Raw genomic sequence first — 7,500 nt, forward strand, 5'->3', positions numbered from 1 at the left:
AGCTGAAACCCCTTGCATTCGTTTTACTATACATTATCCTCCTTCCATCTCGCTTTCCCCCCTCTCCTAACTCTATCAACAGTTGATTCATAGTGCAACTGCGAAGTTTTCCTCCTGTTGCACATTTAAAACCTCTTTACTGTCAATTTCCATTTCAGAGCTAACTAACCTCATAAGTTCTAGCACTCGGCTTTTGGCCTAAATCTATATTCTATTCTGTTCAGGTTGAAAAAAGAAAAAGAAACATATTCATTCAAGCAAATCACAAATGGTCTAGCAGATTTGAAGATGAACACCATATTCTTTATGGAAACCAAACAAACTTATTTCATTGCAAATTCTTTCAAATCGCTATCAGTTGCTTTGAGAAGGCGTATTGCGTCATAGGAATCCTTGAAATATTTAGTGCGGACTCACACCTGGATCTTTCTTCAGGTTACTTTGATTTATATTACTACTTTGATTTATATAACTGGCAGAAGTAGAAATTATTTTTGACGTCTTAATGCCCGGTTGTTAAGTTGTGTCGTTATCCGGACGGGAATCCCAAGCAGTATTTATGACTGCGTCCTTGAGTTTTAGTTCATCGTGTAATGACTAATGTGGATCAGTGTCTCTCCTCACATTTTATGGGATCAAGTTCCCAGGCCGATCAGCTCACCAGCAGAGGTATTTAAACCACTAGAAAGGTAATTCATATCATGTAGCCTATTATAGTAATAGATAGATACATAGATATGTATTTTCCTCTATTTCGGCTACAATTGAAAGAGAGATGGATAACGGATTAGGCTTTTATTTCCAGAGAATATATATATATATATATATATATAATATATATATATATATATATATATATATATATATATATATATATATATATATAATTTATATATATATATATATATATTATATTATATATTTATATATATATATTTATATATATATATATATATATATATATATATATTATATATATATATATATATATATATAGTTAGTTAATTTATTGACAAAACATACAATACGTTATGTACTTACATAAATTTATAAAAGAGTACATTATTTTAGTTACAAAAATCATTGAGAACAAAAAATAGTTTTACTCACATACATATGTACACACACCATATATATATTTTGTCCAAAACAAAACATTAAACCTATAAATGGTAGGTGAACACTTCACTGATATAATCCCAGTACATCATGAATATACCTACATAAATCAGCAACTAAATCAGGCTCCACATCCATCAAATTAGCCACACTTGCAAAGTTCAACCTATTAAATCTTGTACGGCAACCGCCAGATAAAGGACAAGAAATAAGTACATGACTTTCTGATTGTACACTACTATTATCACAGTGGCAAGTTCTTGCATAGGTCGGGATTCTGCTCCATCTACCTGTCTCCACCTTCAGATTATGAGACATCAGACGCAAGCGTGTGAATGACACTCGGCAGAAATCTGGGACATACTGGGTAGTAGAATAAACCATATGTACACTCAGGGAAGGGTTTAACTCAGACACATATGTATTGAATTTCGTGGCATTTTCAGCTCTCTCGCGTACTTCCTGTGCAAACATTTCCAACGAATTTTGCTCCTCATTTTGTTCTAACATGTTTGCTAAAAAACTATCACATGGAGTTCCGTTGTCTCTGCACAAATCAAAGACGTAATTGAATGGCAATTCTTCATCTATATTCTCTCTCTTGGACACCAAAAAGGATTTCTGTTTTCTTCTTATGATATCCTTTACGGGCAGAATGCCTCCCTCCATCATACATAATTTAATACTCGTGTTCTTTCGAACACCAAGCAAAATTTTGACTAACTTATTATACTGTTTTTCTATCCCTTTAATATTATTGTCCAGGATTCACAGCTATATAACAGTGTTGACATTACCGCTGCATCGAAAACTCGTTTTTTTATATACATATGGCATTTGGCTGTTAGCCACACAAAAAATTGTAAACTTATTTACTACTGCCTCGCTACGGCTCTCGTGCAGACTAATGACATCACCCAACTTGTCACTATCCACGAACCACGCTCCAAGGTAAAGATATCTCTGAGTGTATCTCACAATAATACTTTCTACATGTAAGTCTGTTTGATCATCATCATCATTATTTATCACAAAAAATTTAGTTTTTGACTCATTAATAACCATTCCATATTCAGCACAAAATTTACATAATACTTTTAACTTTTTCTTGCACATTTCTCTACTTGTAGCTAAGATAACCGCGTCATCCATTAGTAAGAGAACATTTAGTGCTCCTAAAAATCCATCGGAAGCAACGGCTTCCTGCAACATACGCACCAGCCTGTCAATGTATACAATAAATAATATACAACTTGTTGGAGCACCTTGTCGAACACCAATGATGGCATTAATTACTGCTGACTTCAAAATGTGTTTTGTACATGAATACATTGCCTTAATTGCCATTAACATTCTCTTACCACATCCGTTTTCTTTTAAAACATCTATCATTTTGTTCCTAGGTACTCTATCGTACGCTTTAGAAAAATCAACAAATAAGACGTACAATTTTAATTTCTTAAAACTAGCAAAATCACACAACAAGCGTAATGCTAATATTTGTTCAATACAACTCCTCTTTTTTTGAGCACCGGCTTGACACTTATGTATATTACACCACAAACGTAAACGATTAAGAATTAAAATATCATAAATTTTCGCTAATGAATCCATTATTGATATACCTCTGTAATTTCCACACACCATTTTATTCCCTGTCTTGAATATTAACACTAATTTGCTAATACACCATGAAACTGGGTAACTAATACATACAAACATCATATTAAACAAGATTAGTATAGAACACAGCCAGTTCACAGGCAAGCAATTCAATATTCCGGGACAAATGCCAATATAACTTTTATTTTTGTTTACTCCATTCAAGGCTTCTTTCAGCTCTCTCATGGAGAAGGGATCATCGAGAACTGGAATATAAGGTAAATTCTCATCATGTTCTATATTAGAATAATCCGTACTATCTACGATTTCCGGATTCAATAAATCTTCAAAATAATTTTTAAACGTCGTTTCGTTAGGCTGGTTACCCTCATCATGCTCAACATCCCCTTTCCAATTGATAGACTTCCATTTAAGATTATTATCATTTGATTGAAGAATCCTAGCCCACCTAGGTTGATTTCTATCCCATTCATGTCCTGTTGATACGTGTTCCTTCTTACACCTCGCAGCAGTCTTGGCAATACAATCAAAACTCGAAGTCAAGGCCATCTCCAAGTCGTTGCTATCGTCTACAGCTGGGGGAGGGGGTGGTGGGGGGGGGGGGGGGGGGGGGGGAATATCTTGTAAAGTTCTTGTAAACAACTCCACATCGATTTCTTTATAATTTAAAGACTTCCTTGCATCATTTTCCGCTGGCACTTTTTGTGCATAAGTAGATTGGTTAAGGGCAACTGATCGACGTACAAGGTCTTTAATAGCTAATGTGTTACTGCTTTTTAGCAATAAAGTAACCGATATCGGTGCATGATCTGACCCTTTAACATCCTGGTGAACATGAAGCTCCTTTATCAAACTTAAACAAGTTCTTTTAGCCAAACACAAGTCAATTTCTGAAACCCATCTTCTTCCTTGTCTGTCCGTTAAATTGCCTTTAAAATTTTTATCTCGAAACTGGAGATGATTTACAATCACTAAATCATTGTTATTACAAATATTTATAATTTGGCTCTACCATGATTATTAATCACTGCATCTAACCCCTCAGAATACTGGTACTTTCGACCGTCTTCATCCAAAATACAGGGCATTCCCGGGGAAAGGGTATGAGCAGCCAGTTTCCCATGCAGAACTGGGTTGTAGTAGGGCGAGTCTTCCGGTGGTACGTAAATTCAGCCAAATTGAAAACTCGGCCACCAAGCCATCGTTAGCCATATTTGACTTTCGTCGTCAGTATTTACATTCAGCACGTTGTTTGTCAAGTACTTCTTTAATAACATCACAATTCCTCCACGGTGAGGCCCTGCGCTTGATACATTTGTATAAACGTCAAACCCAGGTACATTTAAATTAAAATACTGCTTTGAATCTTGAATAAACATGACATCAAATTCCATTACAAGATTCAGAATGAGTTGATCCTCCAATTTGTCCTTCAGCCCTGCAATATTCCAAGAGCAAATTTTCAATTCAGTCATATTTTGTCTACCACTCAGAAAAAACGAGGACTAAATCTATCAATAACCAGACCGTCCCGAAGCAAGACACAATTTTTCCTATCGTAAGTTATAACAGTGGCAGTGTTGACAGCTTTATTTCTCTCTACACGTTCTCTCTTCCTGAGGCGGGCAAATTCTTTTCTAATGCATGGGTGTAAATCCTTTTTAATGTACACTTTTGAGAAGGGCTCTCTTGCATTCTTCAAATTCTTTGCTACTGCAATAATGAAATTCCGTTGTTTCTGATCCCTTACCCTAAGGCGAATAGGTCTCTTTTTCCTCTCATTTGGTTGCCCTAAACGACGTATCTCCCATTCTTCCATGCCGAATGGCTCCGAATATCCAGCTGCTTCTAATATCTCCTTTACCTTGTCCTTATCCGCTAATTCAGAATTATCTTCTTCCTTTACACCGGTTAACACCAGATTACATTTCCTCTCCTTTCCATCCATGGACTCTATGAACAATTGTTGATTGTGGATGATTGTAAATGCATCATCCAGCTTGCCTGATAGATATGCTACTACTTTTTTCAGTTCCCGAATTTTTTCAAATTCTTCCCTGAGTTTCTTTATCTCCTGCAACAAAACGGCATTGGTAGGATCATCTCCGCTTTGGTGATTTTCTCTTTGAGTTGTTACTAACGTGATGAGAGCTCTTTTTAATTGAGGATTGGTCATTCGATTTATTTCTTGGGGAGCTAATGCCTGTATTGCATCTGCAGAGTCAAGATTCATCTTCGTTGCTAAGGACGCGTTGATAAGGCTTACTGCGCATGCGCAAAAAAACCAGATGGAGTAGTTTCCCGGTGCAGTAATTCAATACCCTAATTAATTATACAGATTTAACTGCACCAGTTCACTGACTTCACTTTTCTTGATCTAGAGCACTTTATACTTGGCGTGAAGAAACCCGCATGCCATAAATAGCCCAGGAACTGCGTAATTTCCCTAGGTATAGACCGCAGGTTTGTTGACTTCTGACTTGAACTGGGCGCCACCTGAAATCAGTAAGAAAGAAACCCAGCTACTCTCCGTTTTCTCAGTCACGACTTTTTGGTTGGTAAAGCGATAATCTAACTTTCAGAAGATCTCGGAACTGGCTTCCATCTCCCTCGGCCACCCCGCGACAAAATAGAAACAGACCTTCAATGGACTATCGGCATTAAAGGGTTTCAACTTTCGGGAAAATTGAGATAGAGGGAGAGAGCGCGAGGGAGGCGGAAGGCTGATTTTACCCCATGATTCATTTCCCAGTGTTTTGATCTTCGAGCGCTCACCTTCGGCGTTCCTTGGGGGGCTTCAGATTTCAGGCTTCATTAGACTATTTTCAGGTTTCTGGATAATTCCGGTTAACAGAATTAATCCGAAAGGAAACCTGATCTCATGTGGCGTGACTTAAGGGTCTTTGCAGCGTCCCTTTGGCCCCTAGCTGCAACCTCTTTCAATTCTTTTACTGTACTTGCCTTCGTAGTTTCTTTAATCTGTATTTCGACCATCTCCAACAATTGTTTCGTAGTGTAACTGCTTTGAGGTTTTCCTCCTGTTACACCTTTCAAACCTACTTACTGTCAATTTACCTTTCAAAGTTGAATGCCCTTGCATTTGGCTTCAAATCTGTATTTCGTGCCATTCTAGAAGTGAGAGCGTTATTCTCTGCGTGAGTTGACGGAAGAGAAACGACATAGACTTGGAGTTTACGTATTATCTTGATAGCTGGCCGCCCTTTCTTCATTCATGAACTGTCTATCACCGATTAGGGACCGCGAAGCTACATTTAAGGTTTAAGGCCATTAACCATTTACATCTTTTTGAACGTCACGTGTTTCTCAGGGCTTTGGTTATTTATATTTCTTACTTCATTATCATCGTTTTACTTTCAAAGCACGCTGGCTGTCCTCCCCTAATTCTCTCTCTCTCTCTCTCTCTCTCTCTCTCTCTCTCTCTCTCTCTCTCCAATAGCCAGCGTGCTTTGAAAGAAAACTGTGGTACTTCTGAATTCAGACACGTGCAATGCGAGGAATTCAATATATGAAAATGGACGAAGAAGTGGTGAGGTAATATATATATATGTATATATATATAATATCTGTGTATTAGTATATGTATGTATATATGTATATAAGTATGTATATAAGTATGTATCTATTGATATATATATATATATATATATATATATATATATATATATATATATATATATATATGTGTGTTGTGTGTGTGTGTGTGTGTGTGTGTGTGTGTGTACCTTCGTTCCCCATGTTTACTGCACCTTTATAAAAATCTTTTTCTCTCGGTAAAGAAATGAAAAGAAAATATTTGCCCCTTTCAAAAACAAACCAAAGCTAGACATAACTGGTGCATCCATTAGGAAAACCACTCACATACCTGTATCCTTGTGAAGGACTGTCACAACATACAACATATTCTGCCGGAAGACCACACACACACACACAATTTATTTCAATCTCTTTGTTGGATATGGCCTCATGTACAATGTTCCAACCTCCATATTTCTCGGGGCGTTCAATGGAAGATCAGAGGGATGATCTCTTACTACTATATTTTCCTGTCTATCTTTCAGTGACTACCGTAGAAATTTACATCAAGGGAAGGTTGTCGAAACAAACAGGAAATGTGAAGGAATTTCAACAGTCCGTTTCTTATGTTACCTCAATCATTTTGAAAACAGACACCTAAGCTCTGAAACAAACGCAAAGGGGCGAGCTGAAATACTTGAGCAACTTTCTAAAGCAACATATAAAAATGAACATGTTAACTTAGAGTTTTATGTAACACATGAACGCTTGACAACCTCGACCCCCCGCCCCCCACCAACAAAAAAAAATGGAACGTTTACAGTAAAACAGAAATTATATAACGAGTAACCCCTCATTCTGTTGAGCTGCGTAACTGGATCTTTTATGTGACCACTAACTGCCTCTCCTGTGTAATGTTTGCCAGTTGTATAATTAAGGATACGACAGAAAAAGTTCCGACTTAAAGGGAACCTGCTTTTAACATCAATTAACCAAGTAATGAGAAAAATAATAATCCTGTGTATTACAACGTATACTGTCAAATAGATCTCAACGTTTCTGAGAGAGAGAGAGAGAGAGACTGTTTTGAATTTAATACTTTATGATTTTGATTGGAAACCTGAATCATTTAGGAATTCTATACAATTCCATTCGACTAATTTCATCCTCAGGTGATCTTTCACCTTCAGTACTATAATGACCTCAGAGAGGAAAGGGGTTCCA

The sequence above is a fragment of the Macrobrachium nipponense genome, chromosome 3 (genome assembly GCF_015104395.2).
Source record: "Macrobrachium nipponense isolate FS-2020 chromosome 3, ASM1510439v2, whole genome shotgun sequence".
NCBI lineage: Eukaryota > Metazoa > Arthropoda > Malacostraca > Decapoda > Palaemonidae > Macrobrachium > Macrobrachium nipponense.